Genomic DNA, 15,008 nt, shown 5'->3' with positions numbered 1-15,008 from the left:
GATGTTTTGTCTGCTATTTGATTATAATTGCTGTATCAGATTGCAGTTTCTAACTTGGGGCCCCTTTTGTTTATTAAACTTGTACTTGTATTTGTTTACTTTATGGGAGAGAACTGTAATTAGCAGATACGAGTATTGCCAATCTTTTCTTGCTCAGTACGTGCCGTCTTCTGCATTCCCATGTCAGGCTGAGCCTTCTGACATCATGCCTGTGGGCTATGCTGTGAGTGCAGACACCTGGGAGTTTCTGTAGTGGTTTAAGCACTGTTGGTGTCCCCTGTTCAGGATGATTAAATGGTTCTTCTCTGGAAAGTAATTTGAGTGCAGAGTGTATTATAAGAAGCCGCATCCTGTCCATTGATCCTCGCATTTGATGTGTGAATTCTGCTCCTGATTTCCAATTTGAAAGAACTCACAATCTTCATCCCTACCTTGTCAAGAAAATAACATGCTTTCCTCCATGTAGACTTCCATTTGGACATCACGGCATAGGATGATAGCTCTGGGATCATGGAAAGATCAGGAAATGTTTTTGCCAGTCCCTTCTGGCTTCACGGCATATACACATTCAGACAAAAATGACGAGCCTGATAATGCTGGACTGGATAGCTGCACATTTCGAAGACTGAAAACAAAACTGGGTAGAGGAGGTTGCAAGATTCTGGTTCAGGCTTGTTTTAGGATTCAGTTAAAACAGCAGGGAGCTTATTTTTCAGAAATCAGAACCATGTATGGTAACTGAAGCCTAACGATGCTGCCTTATTGATTGGACGAGTGTCTGATTGAATATCTGGGGTATCCTATTCCATCCACTCCTGAGAATGAAGAGCCTCTGCTTGCCAAAGCCTGTAATGATGGATCAGTTCAGAGTCCTGGGAATGAGAGTTGGAAACTTTTTTTGATGTAGGTTTTTTTCAGGACAACACAGCCAGGTAATTACACGTAGGTACAACTGTTAGAAATGCAGAACCGTAGACAGCCAGTGTGTTTGTTGTAATCCTGGCTCTTGAAGACGTATGACACAAGCTATGCAGCCCCTGTTATTGCAGCTGATAACCTGGTATCATTCAAGAAAGAGCTTGATGAAATCCAAATGGGTGAGATGGGTTGAATGACCTTTTCTTGTTATCTTCCCATGACTCACTTTAGTATCCATCTGAATGAAGGCAGTGCAGCTCATCATCCATTCTCGTGTTCTAGCAGTCCTTCGCTCATCATTCCTATAACCCTTATCCTTTGTATCATCCTAGAAATCCTGTGACTTTCCACTTCTTTATCAGACCTGCAGCAAGATGGATTCTTATTTCAGGACTGCCATCCTTCCAGTCCGATCTTCTTACTGCAGTCTAAACATTGAGTGCAGTATTCATCTTGCTAATTATCAATTAGAAACAATGGGCTGGTGCAACATTCTCTTGGAAAGCAAACATAGGAGTGGACCATAAGGGCTGTAGCTTATAGAAAATGTGAGTTAAACGTTTTTCAGTGAAGTGACCATACTCCTTGACGAGTGTACCATGTATGGTCCGTCTCCTCTTTGCTGAGCAATAACATGGCACAGACTTTTCTACACTGAAACAACATTGTGAGGCATAGGATTTCTCAAGAGAACCATTTCATAACGGCCGTGGGAAAAAAAAGGCGGGGTGTTATTTTTGTAATTGTGCGGGTGCTGTGCTTTGTGGAAAGCGTATGAGGGCATTTTGTTTGAATTTCTGGAAACTTTTAGGCTACTTAGTTAGTAGCCAAATGTTGCGTACAGTGGAATGGCAGTGTGTTATGAAACACTCTGTTGTCCATCACCCAGACGTGATATCCTTCTCTGCTTGTGGTCCTGTCAGCACAGCACTCCTTCAGTTCTCTAAAAAGTGACAGGGAGTTGCTGCCAGAGGCTGAGAGGATAATAGCCCCAGTGTTCAGAAAACGTGCTGACACACTCATTGGTTGAGGCATACGAGGTGCTAGTGTAACAAGCTTTAATCAGTTGGGCGACCCTAAACTAGAATGTTTAGCTTCCCAACAGAATTGGACTGATGGTTAGATGAGAGGGATTTTAAATAAACATCTTTAAGATCAAAGTTTCTTGCACTTTGACAACTTCACAGTAGAATCAGGGGAATTTAGAGAAACAGTGGAGCCATTCAATAGATTCTAGATGCCATGTTTGGCCCCACTGAAGCAGGGTAGAGTTAGAAAAAAAAGCTGAAGGTAGTCCTAAATTCTTCTCTTCATGTTCAACAGGCAGTGTGGGAGAGAGCAGGGGCCGAAATTCCTCAAATGCACAAATTAGAAGCTGGCGAATTTTGTGGATAAGAGGTTTAAGTTATTGCATTTCATAGCCACGGTAATATTTGTCTCTCTCCTTTTTAAAAATTTAGTGATGGGATACATCTTTGGGTTTTTTTATTAAGTAATATTTGAGGTCTGGGCAGGACTGCGCACTGACAAAAAAAGACAACATTTTTTTCCAGTGTAGAACTTGCAGTCCTAGTTGTATAGAAAGGTCCAGTTTATGTGCTGAAGTTGTTATTTCTTGATTTTATGTGATTCTTTTATACCAGAAATGTTATACCCTTGTATGGAAGTACAGAAGAAATGTGTGGATGTGGCCTGTTTCTGGATAAGCAGCAGATCATCTGCATGTGTCATCACTGGTCAGGGGATATTCAGAAGGAGGACATTTTGTGGATCCACAAAACGGGTTTTTCCAATGGGTTTATCTTCCAGAGGCAATTCTTTAGTGCATACTGTACCTCGTTATTTGAGAATATGGCTGCAAATAGGTTTGTTATAAGTGATGTTCATCTCGATTCATTCTGAGAAAAGGAATGCTAAGGAACTTGCTCTGTGAAGCTGTTGGAAGGTACTCAATGTTCATTTTGAGAAATTGGACATATCCTCTCAGACAGCTAGTGAAATAAAGAAAAATAAAGGTGAACTATTTTCGCTAGCTTTCTTTTCAATGAGACTTAATGTTCTGACATCATGGCCAATGGAGTTTAGGTATAACTTAGGTATAATTTTCACTTTTACTTTCATATCAGAGTAGTCTGGACAGAGCATAGTTTACTCATAACCTTGAAATACCATAGTTTTTTTTTATTATCATCTCGGGTCTGATAAGCAAATGATCCAATCATTTCTTCGATCTTATCCGTGTGGATGTCTCCTTCAGGTTTTGCAGTATCGGTGTAACGTTGTTTGTTGTGCTGCTATGGCAACGTAAATATACCAACACTAAAACAGTTTCCCAAATTCCCCATTGTTGAACTTTAGGGTTTCGACGGAAGTGAAAATACAATGTAGCACATTGTATGAATTACAGGACACGCTCATTCTGTAAGTTTTTGTTTTAGTCCACTTTTTAAATAGTTAATCGCAAATATGGGACAGTATTGGCGATACGCAGGTGTGTTTCCTGCAGGCACTTGGAGAGTTCAAAGTTTCTTCAGGGTCGCCTTAATATGAATGAAAGTGTGACAGTTAAAAACAGCTCCACCATTGACACTGGAACAAAGTGTTCCTATCTCCAGCATAAAACGTATTCAAATTTACACCTATTACTGATAAGCTAGCATTTGAAATACCAGTGTTTGGGCATTTCTTCATGGCAGCCATTAAGTAAACTATGTGTGTCTGTTGATCCACTGCTTGATCATCTAACCGATTTGTACAAAGATGAAAGATTCTCTAAACTGCCTTTATATTTTTGGAAGAAGTGATTTGTTTGCCAGCATTGTTTGATTTGAACTATGAAACGATGCAGGTTTAAAGATAAGAAACCACCCATTTGGTCAGCATGGGCATCAGCTCTCCTCATGCCTTAATCTTCTGATCATTTCCAGAATTAAACTCTCATCCTGCACCTGCAGTAATCTAGATGAGCTTGATGCAGTCCCATTCTGGATTTTCCAACTCCCAGTTATATGTACCTAAAGCGTTATATATTTGTTCTTAAGTTAAAGAAGTTTCGTTCCCCTTGACTGTCCATTTAAATCATTCCTTTCATTCCTTGGATTACTGTTTGCTTATTCTCTGGAAATTTTCCTTTCCTGTGGTGTCGATGATAAAAAGATCGAAACCATGTTCTAGGTGGGGTGGGGCCGAAACCTTGTACTTTGTGCAGGAGACCTGTGCAGATTTCTGTGCTTTCTGCTATCAAACCCAAGGTTTCTTTTGGCATCTTAAGAAAGTGTCTCTGTGACCTGGTTTAAAGAAGTAGCTTGTACTGTTGGCATGTCTTCCTTTTATTGTTACTTTATTGTTTACTGTCTCACGCTATGTGTGCTTTTATTATAGATTATAGTATTATTGCACTCTTATACCTTATTCAGGCCTGGCATGAAGCTTTTACACTTGAAAGAGATCTGAGTTGCTCCGTTCCTTTTTCACTAATAATAATAATGCATCGTGATACCGAACTTTGTCCAGTTAAAATGAGAAGAGTTACCGTGAGTCCGTCAAGACAATGGAAGCAAAAGACATGGTCAAGAATGATCAGCTTTCGGTCCCTGCAGGGTCTGATGCAGACGCTCATACTGTTGCCTGATGTTTATAACACGAGTGCAGAAGAGCTGGGTCAAAGCTGGAATTTTCCCACTATATTTAAGGTGCTTGTTTGCTCCATGTTAGCCAGGTCTGTGGAAATGTCTTGTGAAAAACTGCTGGCTGGACCATAATAACCATCAGAGCTCTAGAGTACAGTGACAGCAAATTTTAGGGTGTGGAAGAACTGAAGAGTGATGCAATGGGGAGATAAAACTATTTCACATAAACTGTATATATTTTATTATATATGTGCTTTTATTATATATTATAGTATTATAAACTGTATAAGATCACAACAAGTCTTTAGCTTTTTTTTTGCTTGTTCACTCGTCCCCTCTTTTGTGTGCATTGACTGTAATTTATAATGTTTATTTCATGTTTTTATGACATGTCCCTCTGAAGGGCTGTTGTTTCTTGTCATATTAAATCTGGGAATTTCCTAAAAGTTTGTACCGTGAAGTGTTTGGTTTTTCGTTCAAGCGGTCAGGAGGCTGAAACTGAATTGTCTGGTTAAGACTACTTCAGCTGGTTGAGTCAGGCTTATCGTCTATCTCCAATGTTGTCTGTTTTGTAAGGCCTGAAGAGAGAAAAAGTGGTTCTTCAAGATAGCTCAAGATTAGCAACCGAAACAGTTCTGCTAAAAAAAAACGCTATTCAAATGCAAGGAATTGCTAGCAGTAATTTGCTTCTTGTGTTTCGGTCCTGTGAAGAGTTTGTCAGTCTTTTCAAAAGCAACTGTTATTAGTATCGCTGCTTATCATGGAAGTAGTCTTACCAGAAGAAGCAGAACAAGAAATTGAACAATTAATCAAAAATGATGAATACCTGTACATTCACTGAAAAAACCGACCTTTTAATCATTCCTGTTTAGCAATTTAGTCCAATTAAATAGTGTACCCTCGAATGAAAGATGGAAGAGGCCAGGGGCTGTCATGGAAAGAGGTTGAGTAATGTGATTTAAAAAAGCTGGTAAATGCTGAGGAAGATTTTGAGCAGTTTGGTGGGTGCAGGCTAGGCAACGTTCTTCAAGCATCAAGTGACTGATATTCCTCAGCCGAGAAAGGGATTTTGCATCTGAATGCGTTATTAATTGCTTTTCTTGGTGGCGTTTTGACTCGTCCGCCTGGCCAAACTCCCGTGCCAGGGCGAAACCTTCAGACTTTTGTTTTTTTGCTAATCACGTTAGGAAGGAGGCGGGGAAAATAAAGAAGAGTGAAACAATGGAGCAGTAATTTATCAGAACTATTAAATGTTCCATAAATCTGAATGGGCTCCTTTGTTTTGTAATGCAAGTCTTTAATCCCAGCTCCAAGCCTTCAATTCATCACTTTTATTCCCACTTTGGTATGATTTCCATTGTTCTCCATGAGTAAGGCGCTGTCTTTTTAAATTATTGGTCCTGCGAAAGGTTTATCGGGGTCGGTTTGGAGACAATTTTTCCAACTTTGCAGCCTGTGACGATGTAGTTTTGGCTCTTTCCTCTCTCTTTTTCTTTCCCTTGCACTCAAGTGTCACTTTAATTCCCACGTTTTCCCACAGCTCCGTGGAGCATAAAAAAGCCTTCTTTGAGTTTTTTTTAAACTTTTTATTTAACTGTGAAAGCACTTACAGATAGAACAAAAATAATGTTATATTCTGTTTTATATAATTGACCTTATTTACATTATGCCAGCATTTGGAAATATAATTAGTAAAAACCCAACAAATGGCTAATAGCCTGCACAAAAAGATTGCTTCATCTTCTATCGCAGAATAAAATCAGAAGTTAGTGGGGTCATAATTTTAATCCAGGCTTGCGAGTATTTGCTAAACCTCTCCACTTGTAACCCAAGAGAAAATGTTTTCTTTTTCATTATATAAGTCTCCTTCACAACATTGATCTGTTTGTTCAAATCTTGAGGGGTCTTCATCATGTTTTGACCCTAAAACACATTATTGTCAACACTTTATCTCTCCTATGTCATCTTTATAAAACAAGTATTTTGTGAAGGAATACTTAATAAACAATAGTGTGTATATTACCAGTTGAGAAATGCACACTGAATGTCAAAAACATCAAGCTAACATGATATGTTGCAACCTGGGCCTGTGAGGTTTTTACTCAATGTTGTAATGTTCCTCACCCATACCCTGAGGCTGGACTAGATAGCCATCTCTTCTTTGCTTTTAAGGTATAGACAAAGATAGGGAAACAATCTGAAAAGTATGATAGCAGTTCGCAGTTGTCCCTTCATTTTATGTGAAATTTATACACTAAGGGTGTGTGCAAGTCCATAGAACAATGACTTTTTTTGTGGAAAACTCAGCATGCTCATAATTAGTCCTAGTCCTTCAGTAGATTACTGAACATTTTGACCACATTAACGCCCTTTTAGTGGTGTGGTTTTCATTCATACTTTATAAAACTGGTATTTGACCAATCTCCTGCTCATCTGTTTAAAAAAAATGCAATGTGGAGATCTTTTGCTAAACTGTTTTTGAATGCGTGGGCCTTTCTGTGTGGCTTGTTGTTGTAGTTTGTGTATGTGTTTGCTAGACTAATAATATTGTATATAAAAACTGAACACAATTTGAACACAGGCCTAAAGATAAAAAAATGGAATGTCTGTGGTAAGGGATAAAATGAATGAATACTGTCTTACGTAATAGTGTTAAGATAGTTAAGTGCATGTCTACCACAGGAAAAACAGCCCTCCAAAATACAAGTTTGTTACTCCTGGGGATACTTCTGTTGGACATTTACAAAAGGGTAAAGGATTAACTTGGTTTTTAGAGGCCCTGGAAATGCACTTCTGTGTGGAAACAGTATGGAACATAAAAATTGAAATTGTAAATAAGCAGAAAACGTGCTAGACATAAACTGTAGATATTATCAGAGTTCTTTGTCTATTATCCCCTATGTATTATGCTGGTATGGTACTATGTATTCGAGAGTGTGGGGGAGAACTGCTTCCAATTATGCCCAGAATTCCATTTTAATTTGGCATTTTATATAAGCCAAATCACTTTAGACGCCAGTGTGTGTTGTGCCCAATACATAATGCCCTTTTTGTGTATATTGTGTTTTTTTCATGACAAATTTTTAAAAACTCATTGCAGCTGTAAATGTTACTATGAAAGTAAATATTTAGTCCGAAGAATGAACTCAGTGGCTGTTAGAACTGCCACTGAATGAAATTTTATCAGATTTATAACTAGAGGTAGCAAGGCCAAATGGATTTAATAGTACATATTTTATATAAGTTTAATTATTTTTGTTACAAAACGCAATTGATATTTCTTGCCACTTTTACATACTGTAACTGTCCCATGTCTGTTTTTTATTGAGACTTAAACTTATCTCAGTTTTTTTAAACCTTCTTGATTTTAATATTTTGGAAGGTTTTCCAAAATGTTGGAAGCCTAAGAGACCCTAATGGTTTTTAGTTTGTCACACATCATGGAACTGTTGGATTGACTAGATTTTAGTGCCTCATCTAGGTAACTGAGTTAAATCCTGTGGAGAGAAATCTGCACACATTTATCAACCAGGCTGTTAAATGATAATGTAAACATTCATTTTCCCCTATGCCTGATATCAACTTTAAAGCTTCTTTGAATGAACACTGCATATTACACATATGATGTCAAATCATTTGACTATATAAAAACTGTAGGAATTCATAACACTAAAACTATTTTCTCTCTTAATTCAACCAGGAAATTCACCTTACTTCTGAAAATAGTTGTCCAAACTGAACAATTTGTAAGACAAAAAAACAAATCAACTTAAAGCACCAAAAGAGAGATGTCTGTTGACGAGTTAATACAGATTGTTGCTGAATTGAGACTGTAATTTCATAATTTCAGGTTGCAGTGAATTTTTTATTTTGCCAAAGGGAGCATCACTTTAGCTATCCCAAAAAGATGAAAAGAACCAGGACACTTAGTTTAGTGGTTCTTAAAGAAGCTTTCAAGAAATGTTAGTGATTGCACTTTTTCCATTTTTTTTTAACTTGGCAGTATTATTGCTGTTTTTAGTTAGCTATTCCTAAAAATAATGAGAAATGTGGAAAAGTAACGGCTGTTAATGAAATAAAAAAAGTATGGCTGTGGCTTGGAGTTAATTAATGTGTGCATCTGTACTATATAAGAGGTTCACATTGGATTAGAAAGGACATTCCATAGAGTTTAGAATCCAAATAGTAAGAAATTTGTCAAGTGGTAATCCTTTCCTGGGACAAGTTTCTAAATTTTTGCCAACCAACCAAATTAAAACATCAGTGGTTGGTAGGCCTCAGTGGTAACCCAATCCCTTGTGTAGTTTTGACAGTATCTCTGCAGCAGGCTGGGGTAGATTTCTTCATCTGGTGGACTAACCTGTTGGGATAAATTCCTTCCTTAGCGATGTATACAGTAGGTGCTGGGAGCAGTCTTGCTGGCAGCTCAGGTGATCAGCTGTCAGTGGGTTTTCTGTGGGACTAACCAGACAGCATGTTGTGACGTCTTGGCTGAAGAGCTTTCCTATGGTCTCAGCCTTCTTTCATTTTAGTGCCATATGTACGGGACCTGTTCATTATATTAAAAAAACTATTTCTAACTCAACATTACAGACGAAACGGACTGCAGCATCATTCATTATATTTCTTATATACATAGTAAGATAAGCTCTGGGCCATTGTGAGTAAAACAGGCATAAACGGTCATTCCCACTCATTCATTAGCCATGATAATTCAATTCAACCATCCATTCATCCACTGTCTAATCTGCTTATCCAGTACAGGGTGCAGGGGAGCCCGGAGCCTCTCCTGGCAAGCTATGCGCACGCTGCAGGATACATACTGGATGGGATGCGAGTCCATCGCAGAACACACACTGATATCAGGGCCAGTTTCCCTAACCTACCAGTATGTCTTTGGATTGTGGGAAGAAACCCATGTGAACACGGGGAGAAAATACAGACTCCATACAGATACAGTAGTACCTCAAGAACTGAACGCAGGGCCACAGTGCTGATAGGCAGCAGTGCTTACCACTGCACCATCCTCAGATGTGAACTTATCCAATTTTCGTGTTTTACCTTTCCTGCTGTTATTTAATGTCTATTTTTCTACATATAAAACCTTTGCCACTCAGCTTAAATGGAGCCATCTTCAGTAACTGGTTTATTTGTTTTCCATGGTGAGCACTATCTCAGCTTTTTAATGAAAGAGTACATGTTTTAAGTTATTGAAAAATATGCTAAATAAGATTTTGTTTTTTACTAGTTTAAATGAATTTGTGAAATTGCATAGTTTGGGTGTGAGGTAGAGCCTGTAACGTGACATTACCGTCATTCCGAACACTCGGAGGCCCGGTGAATAAAGAACGACGGCAGTGGAATTTTCTGCTTGGTATTTTTGTCAGGCTGAGTGGACTAGCAGTTTAGCGGATTAGCAACACTTGGGAAAAGGGGACTCTCTCTTTCCTGAGTTGACCCTAAACTTCAGGATAATGGGCTGCCATGGTGATAACCTCATTACCGAGACGACTTCACGGTGGGTCGGCAGAGACTGCGCCAAGTTTGGTAATGGCATCACCAACCCCCTCCCCTCCTCCCCACATGCAAAAGAAACAGCTTCCTTTGCGTTTTCAGCTTGACGCGTCTCAAAGCCACCTCAAAACGACAACCGCTCCCACGTTTTCCAGAATTACTTTTGTTAGAGGTTCTGCTCCAAAAAGTTTGAATTCTGCTGCGCTTTATTTCAAGTCAGATGTTTCACTTCAGGCGTATTATTCATGTTATGATTATCAAAAGGTCTGCCCAGCCAAAGGCTTGCATTCCAGAAGCTCTTTACAGTAAGGAGAATGCGTTCCAAACTTTCATTAAGCTGTGCAACGCTGCAGGAACATAAAACATTCATTGAACCCTGCAGAATGACCCTTTAGAAATGAAGAATTTGAGGAATATGATTTTAGTAACATCAGTGTTCAGTTTTTGTAATTGTAAATTAATGAGAGCATGAAAGTAACAAAGATTCATCCCATGTGTTAATGAATATACATTGTGGCTTCTCACAGCTGTAATAGTCACTCCTCAAGAATGCCGTTCACTGATTTGTTAAGTGCAATAAGTACTATTTGTTAAACTGTATTTGACAACTATATCTCTTCTACTGTATGTTTACTGAACACTTCACATCACTTTCGATAACTGCTTATCCAATTCAGAGTCCCGGACCCTATGCCAGGAAGAAGTGGGCATTCACTCTGGACAGGGTGCCTGTACTTCACAGGGCAGACACAAATATACACCCACTCACACCAGGGCCAGTTTTCTCAGAAGCCAATTAACCAATTAACCTAAAAGTATGTCTTTGGATTGTGGCAGGACACCTGAGCACCCAGCAGAAACCCAGGCAAACAAGGGAAGAACATAAAACCCACACAGATAACCCTCCAGGATCTGAATCCGGAGCCTTAGCGCCGCGAGACAGCAATGCTAACCCCAGTGCCACCGGGGCCGCCTCCTTTTGACCACGTTCATCCAAACGTATGTGTAACAGAGCTCAGGGCAGCGAGCATGTTACAGAAGTGACATCAGCACTTCAAAAAATATATAGTGTTGGATCAGAGGAGCTGGTCCTGTGGAACGTCACTGCTGTCTAGGGAAGGTGTCGTGTCCGTTTGAATCCCGACAGGGCTAGAGAAGAGCTTCACGTGTTGCACTGGAGCCCCGACTCTGATTTTTCAGGCTGACCGTTTGTGTATCCAGGAAGAATCTAGGAAGAAGTCTTTGGTGCAGCTGAGTTTGCTACATTCTAGGGAGTGTGGATCCGCACTTCACCAGCGACTATGAATTAATCCTGGCAGGGCTAGAACAGCTTTCACATTGTATTACTTGGGAAAGTATCCTCGTGTAGGTTAGGACTCCAAGATTGACAATATAATTTGGCAGCTTTATAGAAATCTTTGGAGCTGTGTAAAAAGGTATTACCACTTTGGGACATACACATCTCTTCCTCGTAATGTCCTCCTTTCACCCAAGGTGTCTTATAGACCCATGTCTACTTGGCATTGGACCAACATGCAATGTGGGTTCCAGTGTGTGGCCTTAGTTAATTTTAATTGGAAAAAAAGGCTAAGAAAAATAGAGACACGCTGAAACGAAATGCACATCTTCTTCCAGGGGTGCTGGATTAGACTTACAGCAGCAGCTGATCTGGTAGCATGGTGTTCTCACAGCAGGGATATTCTCCCCCCAAAGCTGTGTGCTGATTGAGATAACATTGAGCAACCCTTTGGGGATCCCCATGTGAAGCCCAGCACTAATGAATTAGGCTGTGCACTGGCTGCAGATCTATTGAACAGAGGGATAGGTTTACCACTGTCTGACAGTGGGAGCTCAGTGCACAAGCTTAGCAAGGCTTTGCCAAAGGAATGTCTGGACGGGTCCTGCTCGTTTGTGAAAGCGCTTGTCTTTGCTGTTAGTACGCCAGTATGGGAGAGCCCCTCGTCCATCACATGCAAGTGCTGCACACTGTTTGGACTGGAGTCATCAAGATGTTTTTCCAGTTGCTGTGTTCCTAGTCCATACTCCTCCTTAAGATAAGCCATGTAATGTGGGATTTGCACCATTCAGAGGTACCAGTTGTTCTTCATTTGCAGTATTTTACTCATTTGGCTGTTTTAAATTGATGGGAATAAGTGTTTTATTGTATTGCGCAGGTTATGTCTCTTTTTCTCAGTATTTGAAAACTCATATGACATAAAATTCCAAATAAATCCTGGGTATACAAATGTGGAAGAGTGAAAGTAAAATTTAATTGAATAGGCAAACTAGAATTCTCTCATACCCAAAACAGGGGCCAATTGAAAATGGCTCGTTTGCACGCTACGTTAGTGGTTCCTGGAGTGCCTCTGTCTCTTCGGCTTTATATTCAGCTGGATTCTGAATTACCACAGGAAACTGGCCACTTGAATTGAACTTTTCTTAATATGACCCTTTTGACCTGTTTCTTCACTCTGTAGTCAGTCTCAGAAGTGCACTGCTACAGGTGGATTTCTGCCTGGAATGATTTAATGCTACACATTCATGCCTGGAAATTTAGAAAGTGTTTTGTCGCACCTCAGTTTCCATAAGAGGTTGAGCTGTTGTTCAAATAAGAAAGAGCTCTTTTCTGGTGAGGAACTAATCAGACACAATTTGCACTAACTCTGAATCTAGCACTTTCACAACAAAGCAATCTTTGCTCTGCAGAGGTCCAGTACTTGCAGACCACACCTGAATGAAGATAATTTGTATGGGGTAGGACATGATTGCTTATGCATATGCATAGATTCTCTGTTGTCCCTGGTTTCTCTATCCTTTTCTAAATGCATTTTCAAGAACAGTATGCAATTTTCTGTAAGAAAAGCCGTTTTAGAACTCCATTTAAAAAAAAATAGAATATTTGAGGGTTCATGTCACTGGTTATAGGAACACGGGTCGAGTTCATATCTACTTTTAGATCTAATTTGAAGTCATATCTGTTTTGTTACAGATTAAACCAGCAGAAACAAGAGCTCTATTGTTGTCAAGTGTACATTGATATAGACTATGGAGGGTGTGGTATTCGTAAATATATTTTATGCAGATGTCAAATGAAAGTAAAAAGGACCTTTGGAAGTTTTATTCTAAACCTTATGTTTATCTAAATTATGGTCTTATTTAAGGTACCTGTATTTCGTGAAGATATTCAGAAAGGTCAATAACTTACACAAATATAGTACAGTACTATGCCAGGTCTTTAACTGCAGGAATATGAAATGCGTGAAGAGACTGTCAGCTTTGTTCTGTAGACTTTCCCTAAACCTGAAGTGCAGCATTCAATAGGTCTTCTGTGATTTCCTCGTTTTCAGTATCCCAGAACATAATGAAAATGCACTGTATGTACAGTATATACATACATATATATATATTTATTTCTGCCTGCTTTGGCATGAGACCCAAAGCCTGCAGATGATTCTGTGCTGTCTTAATTTATTTTGACTTGTGGTTTTTCTTCATCAAATGAAAAATGATGAAAATCCCCTGCACCTAGAGTGAGAATATTGGCAATGTTCATTATGTTACATAAGCACAGTAGATTCCAGCCCTAAAGCTTTGAATGGTGCTGCCTCAAAACAAAGTTACCATGCTCATTAGTAATTTGATGTGGAACACCGCCTATCCATTTTCTGGATGGGATTCCAGTCCACTGCAGTGTGCAAACACACACTCAGTGCAGGAATTTGCCCAGAAGCCACTTCACCTACCACCTGTCCTTGGACTGTGGGAGGAAACCAGAGCATCTGGAGGAAGCCCACGCAAACATGGGGAGAACATACAAACTCCATGCAGATACCGTAACACTCCAGGTCCATAATTCAACCCAGGTCCCCAGGGCTTAAGTAGAAGAAACTGTAAACACATTTTGGCATAAGTGTGAACAAATCTCATATGTTGTACACTTGGGAATAAGGTGGGATAGTTCAGATCATCTGTCTTTTTAATGAAGTAAATGAAGTGAAAAAAATGAAGTGTTTTGTCACATTTCTTTAAAAAAATAATTGTGCCTTGTCAGGGTTCCTGGAGAACATCCTCTTGGTGCGTCATTAATGATCGTCCCCACTGCTTCTTGTCTTTAGCAGTCTCCTCAGAATCTGTTTGTAAGGATGTTTTCCAGAGCTGGTTTAGAATTCAGTAGTGAACTGTGCAACAGAGTACAATGGGATGTGTAAGGAAATTTGGGAACAAACGCTGATGATAGCTAACCTGCCCTTCTGACAGTCCAACTCCGAGTCCTGTTTTTTCCTCTTCTCATTTCTCTTACACACTTCCTCTTTTTATCCTCTATTTACTGGGCTTTTGCTGGTACAGCTCAGCCACATGGATCTGGGTGTATCTGGCGGCATGTTGGGCCAAGGTTCAGCTATGTGGCTCATTGTTTTCCGCAGGGTGACAGGATGTTTGTAGGAGATGGCTGATAGGCTGCACAAAGAAGGAGGGCCCAAGCAGCGAGCCCTGCTCCCTGCAGCGAATGTGTAGGCCAGCGGCAGGGCTGTCCCCGGCTCTAGGTGGGGCCGACGCTGACTGGAATTTCCTGGATTAGGAGAAGGGATTTACTGCAGCTCTGTGCGCTTTCAAATATTCTCTCTGGCTTTTGGCACACTGAAAATGTTAAGAAGCACAGGCATGTGGATAATAAGAACCTCTTGACATTGTTGGTTTCACAATTTCTTACATTTTTGGAGTTTTATTGATTTTTGTAAATGCACAGGAGGGTGAAGTTACCCCAGTATCAGTCTAGCCAGTAAATGCCATGCATGCTTGTCGAATTGAGTCTCCTCATCGTCTACCTAATCCCCCTGTTTTCTCAGCCTTGTGTTTCAGCTAAGCGCGTCTGCAAAAAAATAATGTTCTCATTTGTGCCTTGGATAAAAGAATCAGCAGTCTGTGAATCAATAATAAGATAAGATA

At 39.8% G+C, this 15,008-nt stretch overlaps 1 protein-coding gene across 3 annotated transcripts in view; it reads left to right on the top strand.

Annotated features, from left to right (window-relative positions):
• The window catches only part of flnbl (filamin B, like), a 110,714-nt gene that overhangs the window by 25,652 nt on the left and 70,054 nt on the right, over positions 1-15,008 (top strand). The window lies entirely within an intron of this gene.

Source organism: Lepisosteus oculatus, chromosome 4, assembly GCF_040954835.1.
Source record: "Lepisosteus oculatus isolate fLepOcu1 chromosome 4, fLepOcu1.hap2, whole genome shotgun sequence".
NCBI lineage: Eukaryota > Metazoa > Chordata > Actinopteri > Semionotiformes > Lepisosteidae > Lepisosteus > Lepisosteus oculatus.
This window is presented reverse-complemented; position numbering and strand designations above follow the sequence as displayed.